We start from the raw sequence: 12,825 nt of genomic DNA, 5'->3' as shown, positions 1-12,825 counted from the left end.
TGCCCAACTGTTTATCAAATGCGCAAAAGTGACTTTTTAACTTTTATCAATTATTATTTTTTTATATCCTAGATTTTACTTTAGTTTCTTATTTTTATTATATTTTCTATATATTTTTAGCAACTTCAACTTCATTTTATTTTACTATATTTCATGACTCTAAAAGCATCCTTAAATTCCTTTAGGAATGAAATGGCATAAAAATAAAATAAAATACCCCATTTTACTATATATATTTTGCTACTTGGCTCAAATTGTTTTTGTTTAAAATGAGTTGAAAATAAAGAAATAAATGGATAAATAAATAAGAAACTTAAAAAACAACACTGGTCATTTTGCACTGACTTGAATATTTCATTGTCTTATTTTTATTAAATGTCTCCAAATATTTGTTTTTCAACTTTGTAAGATTTAGAAGAATTAGTTGATTTTTTTTTGTTAGAAAAAGGCCAATAAGCAACAAAAATAATTGTTCATTTTGAACTTTATGCTCTATGAATGGTAAGAATGTATTTACTACAAGGTAAAATGGAATAAAATCCAAAAATCATATCTCTATTAAAAGTATTAAGTATATACTTTTAAAATTAAAATTTATTTTTTATTTCTTTATTGATTTTGTTTAAGCAAGTCGAATAAAATTAATACCTTCCTGTGTCTCTCTATAATAAAGAATGATGGTATTTAGAAAGAAAATATAAATCCCAGGACTATATTTCAACTACTTTTCTTTAGTTTGTCATAATAAAATTAAGAGATCAAAGTGAAGAAAATTTACACTGAATTTTGCAACTAAAAAACAATGTGGAGATCAGTCCTTGTTATAGAGACCGTCTCTATGGATTTTGTCACGTTGCTGGTTGAAGAATACCCCTCAGATATATGGTGATATGAAATGTACAGCTACGTTACTCTTCCTTCCTGTTTCTGCCAGATTTACAGGAGATTCTTTTGTATTTTGCTCTTCAGATCAAAAACAAAAACCTATGACCACGTTTAAATCCTCTGGGCTAGCTTTTGAGATTTCATATTGGACACATTATAACAGTTATTTGCAGTCTGAGGCTCAGAGCCTATATATGCCCAATCCCAAGAATCAACAACGACAACGACAACAAAAGAGGCACAAACGTCCTGATTAACTTAATGATACATCATTATAAATACGCAACCAATGGCTTTAAGGGAACCCTTGTCTTGTCAATAAGATGTGCAAGCCTGATGGCCCTGCCAGAAGGGACTGGGAGGAGTTAATATTTGTTGTTATTTTGCAAGCATCACAGATCTTGTGTTTTCATATTTTTAGTTATTTATTCTATTGTGGGATTAAGACAGAGCGAGCCGTAAAGCTTTTTTGGAAATAAATTTAAAGTTTTTTAGTGTAAAAGGTGCTTATTTACTCATCCAAATAATAAACATACCAATATTTGATTATGTGAGATTGGATCAAGGAATGTCCAAATAACATCAGATAAGTCATTTTAGGTCATGTTTTTAGATTTCTGAGAAGATTCTAATACTGAACTGAATTATTTTCCTGAAACCCATACCTTAAAAATTCATTAAAATTCTTGTTCAAAATCATGGTAGTGGGTAAGAATCTTTGTCCTTCAAATTCTCACTTATATTAGATTTCACTGTGGTATCACTAAATAAGAAATAAATAACGAAACAGAGTGGGCAGTTTGATTTTCGGGGGAAAGTCTTTAAACGAATCTTTGGTTTGCCTGCTCTTGCTACCTCATTAATCCTAAATGGTGTCAGTCAGTTGAGTCTAATAGCTGTGAGTGTTACTACCATGGTCAGTTCCAAATTACAGTATTGATTAATTGATTGTCTTCTTCCAGTTGTGAATTATATTAGCGCTGGCTCAGGCAGCTTGGCTTAGGGCCAAAGCCTAGTTTTCAATAGACCGCAACAGGCAGCTTCACTGTTTCACTGCTGTGGTTAAGTGGACGCTTAGAAAACAAAACGCTTTGGAAAGACAGTTTGACAAAACAGGAATGCACTAGATATAATGAAAATGCACTTACGGATGGTTTCTCTCCAATGTAGAGCAAGAAGTAGGAAGAGTCTCAAGGATTCATCATTTCTCAACCTCAGGCTTCCAAAATAATCTTACGACAACTGACTGGCGGATGAGAACAGGAGGGGAAAGTGACCCCAGAATGATAATTAGCCAGCATTTGGAGCTGGGGAATTAAGTCCATGCCCAAGAAGCGTGGTGTCCGTGGCACTTTCAAATCAAGTAGAAGTTAAGTGGCTCGTGGATTCCCCTATGTCATAACAGCGATAGCTATCTAGCCGGGGACGCTTGGAAAGCAGCTGCCACTGTGCATCACCAGAACAGCGCGCCTTCTTGGTCCTCTTAGAATAATATAAACTCACAGAGTTGAAAGACACAACGTTAGCAAGTTGAAAGAGGCACTCATTGCATGTTAACTCTCTGCTTTAATGAGGAGCATAAAATGGATGGGTGTGTTTACCATTGATTCTTGCGGAATGGGAAAAGCTAAATGGGGCATTAAGAGGTTAATAACTTTCATAGATCCATAACTTGGTTTTGTTTGCTGCCCGATCAATTCCTTGCCTCTATAAAATCTGAAGGGAAAATTGGTGTGGGATGGAACAATTCTAATGGTAATATTATATTCGTATTAAAACGTATTTAAACTTATGATTGGTCTTTTTTTTCAACATGAACAAAATAATACTTGATTTCATGGAGAATTAGAAAGAACCTTTCTCCCTCATGTAAAGTAAGTGATTGTGAGAAAAAAAAAAAAAAAAGAAGAAAAAAAAAAGAAGTTACCCCAGAGGTCCTAAATTTGAAAGCTTTGAAATCAATATTTACACAAGAGTGGTAAATGGAAGTTTATAAATGGGAATGCAATATGCTGATTGTGAATACATGAAAAGCATATATCACAATGCCAAATATGCTGATGGGAATTAGAGTTTTGTAGAAGTATTTGATATAAGAAAGGGAAGAGTGATTGCAAGTAGGTGGTTCAATAAGGAGAAAGCTACTTTTCTATAAGTGGTACTAAGATCAAGATTATATTATTAAAGATATATATAGGGTGTCCCCAAAAATGTATACACACACTTTGAATAATTATAAAAGCAGTGTTTATTACAATACATTTCATTTTCAAAATTGAGCTCTCAGCTGTTAAAGTGTGTATACATTTTCGTATATATATAAATTTATATATATGAAAAGTCCTTAATAGAAGCTATGATATAAGCCTCTTGCCATAGATCCTATAAGGAAAGTTTATGGACTAAACTTCTACAAAATACAAAGGTATATTAATTCTTCATGGCTATCCCACTGACCTGTAGCAAAAATAAGGTCAGAATTAGAAATGCCATATATTAATTACTTTAAGTATATTATAGGCTATGCCATTTTTTAAAAATTTATTTTATTGTTGAAAGTATCTGACAGGTGCTAAGGTTACTTTGGAGGGGGAGGGGTTGTAAAACCAAGCAACATAACTTTGGTGATCTGTTGAGTAGTTACTAACTTAGTTACTACTTAGGTAACTCACATATGATATAACAAATCTGGTATACTAGCAACTTGAAATGATAAATACATATCTTACTGGACTTAACTAAGTACTTAGGTATTAATGTATAGGATAAAACTATGTTCTTAGATCCTTGTAGAAAGGATCCAAATATAATTAACTCATTGTGGAACACTCCTCAGTACTCAGTACAGGGACTCTAGCACAAGATGGGTGCTCCATGAGTACCTTTTGAAGGAAAGAATGCATAAGAATATAGCCTTTGAACCAACGTCCTGTGAATAGCAATAGTTTGATAAGAATACACTATCCTTAAAGGAATACAGAAATAATGTCATTAGTAAGATATTAGCAAATTTAAAGTGCTTGGAATCCCACACACTAAAGTATAGCTAGTTTTCCCTCTCCCCCATGCTCTCTTCCTACCTGAATAAATTTGACTCACACTTAGACTCAGACATCATTTTCATACCTGCAAAAGTTGGTTCCTCAGCTATTTGGACTAGGTTAAGCAACCTTATTACAAACTCCTGTACTTCTCATATTTTGCAAATATTTGCACTCTCCCGTAATTGTTCATTTAATCAGCTATCCATCTTAGATAGACTAGCAAAGGTTTGGCACATAGACGGGTTTGGTTCATCTAGCCAGTGTCATTCTTGACCCTTCTTTTCCATAATCCACATCTTGTTTGTCTGCAAATCCAGGTAGCTCTACTTTCAAAGCAATACCTATCCGGAATCAACCACTCCTCCCATTTCCACAGCTATAATTTGGTCCACCTCTTACCTGCATTACTGCAGTGGCCTCTGTCTGTCCTAGTACTTGTATTTGCCACTGTCCTTGCCCCAGTGAGTCAGTTCTCAACCCAGAAGCCCCAAGGGATCCTCTTAAAATACTATAACCAATCATATCAGCCTTCTATTTGAAATCTTCAGTGAGATATCATCTCACATAGAATAAAAGTCAAAGTTCTTACTAGGAGCTACAAGAGTCTTCTTTTCTCAGACTTCTTCTCTTCTTATTTCTCCTAGTACGAGGCACTCCAGCCACACTGGCCATCTCACTTTAGGTAAGCTTCCTCCGCAGAGCCTTTGTGCCTCATATTTCCTCCGTCTAGAATAATCTTCCTCCAATATCTACATGATTAACTCCTTTACTTCCTCGTGAGCCTCACTCAAAAGTCACCTCTAAGTTCCAAATTTCTCAAATGTCAATATTACCATTACCTGAAACTTTAATTTCCCTTCCTGCTTTAATGTTTCTGTTACTACTGATTCTAGTTCTGATACCCAGCAGGTAGGAGGGACTTCCATTCTGTGTGGCTAGGTGTCTATTTGATGAGTTGGTGCCCGTTTTCACTGGTTGTTAAATATTTTAAACCTCAACCTTGCTCCTCACTATCTAATATACCCTATACTTTACCTGTTTCCATTTACCACCTGCCTGCCCAAACCTACCATAACAGTTTTTGTTAAACACTGTATCACCAGCATCTTGTTCACATGGTCAACTGAAGGTACTCAACCTATATGCCCTGATTTTAGCCTACGCAAGTTTCTGCCTTAAAAGGTACTACAAAATATTGCTATATTTATTTGCTTTCATGTTGTCTCTATATAATAGATTGTGAACTCCTTGGGGGAAGGTATCATTTATTATTTTCACCTTTGTGTCCCCATCATCTAAGGTAGTGACTGGTTAATTTAATAAATAGATGAATGAAAAAAGGACTTTGAGCATACCTACAATTTAAAGATATACAAATGATCACAACTATGTCTTTATTATACTTAATTTTAACCAAGGTAAAATTATTTATACAAACTTTTGTTGATGCAAGTATAACTTTATAAATTATATATTTCTAATGTGCGTATTTATCTGCCTCCAGGGTTTTCAGAAACATAATCCTTGTGATTGAGAAGAAAATATTATATACACAGAATCCTCTCCTGGCATTAGTATGGTTTTAAATTGTAGTAATACTAAGATCTCAGGTAAACTGCAGACAGCTGTTGCAAAAAATATATAGTACATAAGACATTTCATAATTTCATTCAATAACTATAGATAATTTCTGACCTTTTAAAATATGATTTAAAAAATATGAATCTGCATAGGAAAACCTGGGATCAAATTCAGAAGTGTGTTTTTTTCCCTAAGTTTGTAACCTCTTCATGTGCTCAAGATTTTTTTAAAAATGTAAATATTACCATACATCACAAGAATAATTAACCCCTAAAATCTTTGTAAGATCATACAGGGCATATTTATAGAATGTACAAAAGATCATCTTAACAATTCCTATAAACTTAGGACTCAAAGGATACTCACTGCCTGTTTTAAGAAACACTACCTTGTGTGCTCTTGTTTGTTACTTCCCTTCTCATATATTGCCCTTGACCCAGGCAACTGTCTCAGGTTCAACACAGTCCATCTTAGGCACCCATCTTCATCCCATTGAATATTTAAGAAATAGGTCAGATACTACCCAAAACTCACATTATGTAGAAATATAGAGCCAAATACAATGGGCATAGCTTAATTCCCAAATTCTGGAGTTCTTAAACAAAAAAAACAAAAACAAAAAAAAGCACTACTTTTTATATATCATTTTGAACTCAATTCTGGGTGATCTTTTATAGTTGAGTCTCAAAGCCCCTCCCTTTAGACAGCAGACCTGTTATGATGTCTATAACATAACTACCTTATAATTTATTGTATACCACTTGTTTTATTTTTTGTGTCATTATGAACTCCAATTAGACTTACATTCTTTTGTTGTTTTTTAATCATGGCTTTTTCTAGCAACTCACATAATCCAAACTGATAGACTTTTTGATAATTACGATGACGGTGGTAGCAAACATTTATGTTTAATCCTGTCAAACATGACCTTAGAAATGATAAAAGTAAACAAACCAATTTAAATATCAGTATATGAGCTTCCTATTTATAGTCCCCCATGTGAAAAGTACCTTTAGACTTTAGTTGATACATAAGCGCAACTATACAAAAGGCACAACTGATTTAAAAAGCCAAAAGTACAGTGGTTAGATCAACAGATAGTATAGCTTTTCCACACACTTATGGTCATATCCAGATGCCATTTATCACACTGTGTGTAATTCTAGGCATTAACCTGAAGTATTTGATTGATGTGCCTGGAGGAGGCATCAGAAGATTCAGTATCTGAAACTCCTGTCATATAGGGAATGGAGGTATGGATATTTTGTATAGATAGAGCAGAAGACTAAATGAAGAAATAAAGGCAGTTAGACTTCCTATCAATATAAGACCTTCCTTGCAACTCAAGAGAAAGTGAGGTTATGCCAAGACGTGGAGGAAGTTTCCAATAGAGGAGACTGAACTATGTGACCTTCCTAAGTCTTTATGTCTTAATTTTTCTTTTCATTTCTCTTTTTCCTGTTGAGTTCCTTCCTTCCTTCCTTCCTTCCTTCCTTCCTTCCTTCCTTCCTTCCTTCCTTCCTTCCTTCCTTCCTTCCTTCCTTCCTTCCTTCCTTCCTTCCTTCCCTTCACTCTCTCGTCTCTCGATCTCTTCTCTCTCTCTCTCTCTCTTTCTTTCTTTCTTTCTTTCTTTCTTTCTTTCTTTCTTCTTTCTTTCTTCTTCTCTTTCTTCTTCTTCTTCCTTTCTTCCTTTCTTCCTTTCTTCCTTTCTCTTTCTTCTCTATTCTTTCTTTCTTTCTTCTTTCTTTCTCTTCTTTCTTTCCTTTTCTCTTTCTTTCTTTCTTTCTTTCTTTCTTTCTTTCTTTCTCTTTCTTTCTTTCTTTCTTTCTTTCTTTCTTTCTCTCTTCCTCTCTCTCTCTCTCTTCTCTCTCTTCTCTCTCTCTCTTCTTCCTCCTTCCCTTCCCTCCCTCCCTCCCTCCCTCCCTCCCTCCCTCCCTCCCTCCCTCCCTCCCTTCCTTCCTTCCTTCCTTCCTTCCTTCCTTCCTTCCTTCCTTCCTTCCTTCCTTCCTTCCTTCCTTCCTTCCTTCCTCTTTCTCTCCCCCTCTCTTTTTCCTTCTCTCTCTCTCTTTATTTTTTCCATTGAAGGACAATGTTTAAAATGCAGATTTAAAAATACCTAAGTCACAGATATACTACCAAATATCTGTTTGATCTTGGGCAGATCTCTTATCTTCTCTGGGTCTAAATTTGTCATGTATAATAATACATGGCCTGAGTCTTGAAGATGTATTTTAATTCTAATGTTCTCTGACTATACAAATATAAACATACTGAGTCAACTTCTAAGCCTGCTCATGGTGAAGACTCATTCCAATCCTAGACTTTCAGAACTGGAAAGCATTTAGTCAACCTAGACAGTCATTAAATTACTTCTATTACCTTTCCTACACTGTCTTCCTAGTAAATCATTTTAATAAGTATTTTAAATGCTATGTATATAATATGGAAGTTTTGGTTCCTACTCCTGAGTGAAAAAATGTAACTCTTTCAAGCAGAAATGTTCAGAGAAATGTCCTGCTGAGTTTTCTTCTTCTGGCCATACAGTCTACATGCACAATTAATCTTCCTTTACTTAGATTAACGTTACTTATCTGGAATTGTCAAATTAACACTGTAATCAAAAATCTCTAGTAGAGACTTGAATATATCCCTCCTATGTGTTCTCTTAATTACTAAAAGTAACTGGAATCAGACTCACTTAATGGGGTGCCTTAGTAAGTAAATCTGGTTTATTTCTCCAAAATAGTAATAGTCAAAACTTTATAAACAATGCTTAAAATCAGGTAAAGAAAAGTTAGTATTTCTGACTTTCTTAACTGATGAAATTCCAAGTACTAACTAAAATTCCAGAAGTTTATACTTAATGTGAACTAGTTATAGGCACTGGCATTCGTTCTTATATTAAAACATGATACCACATAGCATATAATCAAATGTCATCATACACAAGAAACTAAATTGCACTTGCCAAAATAAGCAAAGAACTAGGCTGTGAAACCCACAATAATATGCTCACCCCACACATTTTTGAATTTCCAAATTCAGATATTTGAGCAGTTTCTGGCTAGCATTAGCTTGATCCAATTATGAAAAGTGACAATAACAATAGATGAAAGAGACAGCTGATTTAGCCAAATCAACTAAACTTGGTCAATAGCCCTAAGGTAATTGAGCCTTTCATTATTGATTAGTATATTCATTATTGACAGTATCTTAGATATCCCATGATATTCTCATTCCTTCATTTATCAATTGTCCATGATGTCAAGGCATTCTTTTAGACATGGTGAGAAACACAAAGACATGAGAAGACATGGATGCTCCTTTCAGAAAGTTTACAATCCAGACACTTGAGGAACTGGTAGGAGAGTGGAAACCTTATGCTTTGGCCATACAGTAAGAGGGTTTGAGTTCTCTCAACTAAAAGCAATAAGGGATCATTGCAAAACAGTGTCAACTGTTATATCTGAAATTCCACCTGGGCTCAAAACCTGATACTACTGCAAGTTGTATAAATTTCGGCAAGATATTTAGTTTTTCTAGCTATCAAGTCCTTCATCCTAACATTGATAATTACAGTAGAGATCTCAGAGATTTCCTATGAAGAGTAAATGAGATATGTGTGCAATGTGCACTGCATATAGTATGCATATCAAAAATAAAGGTTAAGGATATTGAAGGGATAAAGAACACACCAAGAATGCTGTCTGTTCTTTGGCAAGATTAAAAATTCAACATTTTATCATATGTTAGAGTTGGATGCCTGCATTCATGACTGATGATACAACATTTATGGACTATGAAGGGAAAGAGACTTTCTAAAGCAACACTGCTCAGACAAATGGAGGACAAGACATTTTGGGGAAAACTGATCAAAACATATAATACACTAAACAAAGTGTGCTAGGAAAAAGTAAAGGCTTTACCCAATTGTTTGACAAAATGTCTTATGTTATTTTTTAGACAGTGTGAAGAAGACAGGATTAGAAAGAACAAAGTAGATTTGTTAAGGGGCAGAACAGCCCCTAAAAAGATACTGGAATGTGTAAATATTGACCCGAAAACAAATTCTGGACCTGGTTCCGAGCATTGTATGTGGTAGAGTGGAAATACGATAAGATTTAAAAGTCAGGAAGGTTGAATCTGGGGTTCTTGCTCTAACTCTCATTAGCTGTGAGAGACCTTTGCCTCCTTGACCATCAGTTTCTTCATCTGTGATGGGACGATATGAGGATTGCATGTAGAGCCCTTCCCTTCATGCTCGGCACATCCTAAGGGCTCAATAAATAATACCAATGATAGTTAGTTTTACTTTCATTTCATTTTTGTGATGAGATGAATATGGTTCCAGTATTTTGTTTCCTTTTTTTTTACTGATCTTGGAAATACAGATATACCAAAAAAAAAAAAAAAAGCATTTAATCTGTATTTTATGGAAGGGGTAATTAGTTATGTTCTTTCTGATCATAAGAGGTTGTGTTCTATGATTCAAGTATCTGTCCTGTCTCTAGAGGGTGAACTCCTAAAATATATCAAATATTTCCACTTTTAAACATGCTTATATGTGGGCAATTAAGTTCCTGATACTCCAAGTTTCACTGAAAATAATATAGATAACATCTATAGACTAACCTATATATTCCCTACATAAAGCACTCTCCTATGTGAATGCATTTAGTCTTCACAACAGACATAGAAAGAAGGTAGTATTATCTCCATTTTAAAGATGAGAAATCTCAGATAAATATACTTGAATAATTTGCCTAAGATTAAACAGCTAGTAAGTAGCAGAGAATCCGGACAAGTCTAGGTTGAGAATCTATGTAATTTGCCCCTTATAATAGAATTAATTTGTTCTGAAGAAGCAATGTCATCAATAGAGGTACAGTTGAAATATTTCTATAGGCACTAGATCAGCCAGCAATAGAGCTTAAAAGAAAATAGAAATGTTATTTGCATTATTAGTTCTATGGGAATAAGTACTTTGGCTTCCAAAAAAATAAAAACTGCTTTTTAAATTAACTCTGGAACATAATATGCTCAGAAAATGAGAACTGATTCTATACAAACTGCTGAACCATAAAGCAAAATGATTAAAATCTTAAGTGAGTTACGAGCAGACACACAGGGGTTCAGAAGAAGACATCATTTGACTGGGGTATCCAAACAAGCTTTGTGATGAAGCCAAGCTCAGTCGCAGGATGTGAAACAGAAACAGTGAGAGACCAAAGGGGAACCTGCCTGAGAGCCTAAAATAAACTTACTGCAGCCCCATATCTCTCCTGTTTGTTTCTTTAATTATCAAATTTGACTTCAAAAGCATCTTGGTTTCTGAAGGACCTTTTTGTACCATTTCTATATACAGATATTTCTTTTTTTTCCCCCCTTAGGGTTATAAGAAGTATCAACCCAAAATTGAAGTTAACAGGGAATATGGGAGGTAGTATTTTTTCCTTTAAGCTGAAAATGCAACATTTTTAGTGGATTAAGAGTATTTGAGCATGACAGGGACTTTTAAATTTTGTAAACTTTACTTACAAAATTTGTATTTAGAAACATCAATTAAAATAATTTGAGTTTATTTTATAATTCTTCACAGGTATTTACCAGATAATAGTTTAAAATGGTGAGGAAATGGATCAAATATCTCAGAGAGAAAGCATAGGAGTTACTTATTTCAAAGAATTATCATTTTAAGATTAGAAGCACACTATTAAGCTTCAATGAGCAAGAAAAAAACCCACTTGGTAGAGAATTTTATCAAAAGGTATTATTATGATAGATAAAATGTTTAGAGCAAGGATTACACAAGGTAACAAAGCTGTGTTTATACCAAAATATTTGTTGCAAAATAGTGAGAACTGAATGTATAACGTGACTGTTACTGTTGATCAGAGATTAGATATTTAAAAATTTGCTAATCTATTTGCTAATCTGCTTTCTCACTCTATTCCTTCATTAACAAATGTCTTTCTAGCTTCCAGAAGAACCAAAATAAAGTATGTAGGCGAGACCACCTCCGTAGGCTAATAGTTTCTTAGCAGCAGCAGCTAAATTCAATATCAACTTTTAAATCTATAGGCATCTGCTACTCCAGTTCAAAAGTTTAACCCATTGTTAGATTTCCCACACACTCGTGATTCAGAACTGAAAGATAAATCCCTCCTCGACATATCACTTCCCAGTTACTCCACTGGTTTGAGTAGGTGGAAATTCTATTTATAAAAGAAAAAACTGGCCATCTATAGTTAAGAAGAATTCATTCTTAGTATATTTTATGAGGAATACCAGGCAAAAAGGAATATAATGCTTGGATATTCTGTCCATCCATCATCTATCCATCCGTCCATCCATCCATCCATCCATCCATCCATCCATCCATCCATCCATCCTAAAGAGTATTTGTTGAATACTGACTACATATCAGGCACTATATTAGGTGCTAGGACCCAAAGAAGGAAGATGTTAAGATGTATTGTAGACTTACCTTGTGTTAGCCCCGTAGGTGTTTTCAGTCCCTGGCCTCAGGACGTTCAAAACCTAATTAGAAAGAAATAAAAAATTATTTTAAAAAGTATTCCAAACCCTAAATTGTCTTTAAGATATTGTATTTCTGCCATCGTTTTTATTTTTATTTTTTTAAGGGGGGATTCAGACAGAGAGGAGAAGAAACAAAAAGGTTAATGAGAAATTGGCATAAATTTTTGTGGTACAACCTTTAATTGAAATAGCAAATGTCAAAAATCAACATGGACATTTCTTCACATGCCACAGTTGGTATCACATGTGGATACCAACTATTCATTAAAATTTTGAATTCAGGCTTTCCTATCTAACATAAAGTGGTTAAATTGCCTTTCTACAACATCTATTTCTTCGAATCTACTGAAATTCTTACTTTGTTGCTTTCTGAAATTACCCGATACATTTCAAAATTCCCATTCTTTGATCTTTTATGGAACTGGATATTAAGAAAATCACTTAAATGCTGGCAGTCAAGCTAAAGCAAATCCTTGTCTGTCCTACTGCTCCTGGGACTAGCTAGCACCGAACTGTAAATCTTATAAGTACTACATTTATGTAAAAAAACCCCAAAAACTCACTAGTAACTTTGTAAAATCCACACCTCTAAAGCATATAAAAAGGCGTTATGTCTTAATTCCTCCATAGAATCATTTTACAAAGTTTAAAGCCTACCCTAATGATTGTCTGTTTTCAGAATTGTTTCCTTCTGTCCAGACCACTTTTTTGTCAACTCTCTTTCACATGTTCAATGCATTTCTCTTTCAGTTCCCAGGGAAGTTATCACATCATG

The 12,825-nt window shown here is 34.3% G+C and overlaps 1 long non-coding RNA gene across 1 annotated transcript in view; it reads right to left on the bottom strand.

The window, feature by feature from the left end:
* LOC148091804 (uncharacterized) overlaps positions 1–12,051 on the bottom strand; it is a 246,704-nt gene extending 234,653 nt beyond the window's left edge. Inside the window, exon 1 of the long non-coding RNA XR_015715404.1 lies at positions 11,998–12,051. This is a non-coding gene — a long non-coding RNA (uncharacterized LOC148091804). The remainder of the gene's footprint in view (positions 1–11,997) is intronic.
* Between the last annotated feature and the right edge of the window lie 774 nt (positions 12,052–12,825).

Source organism: Miniopterus natalensis, chromosome 12 (genome assembly GCF_054644295.1).
Source record: "Miniopterus natalensis isolate mMinNat1 chromosome 12, mMinNat1.hap1, whole genome shotgun sequence".
Taxonomy (NCBI): domain Eukaryota; kingdom Metazoa; phylum Chordata; class Mammalia; order Chiroptera; family Miniopteridae; genus Miniopterus; species Miniopterus natalensis.
Note: the sequence above shows the minus strand (reverse complement) of the source record. Positions and strands in the feature narration are given on the sequence as shown.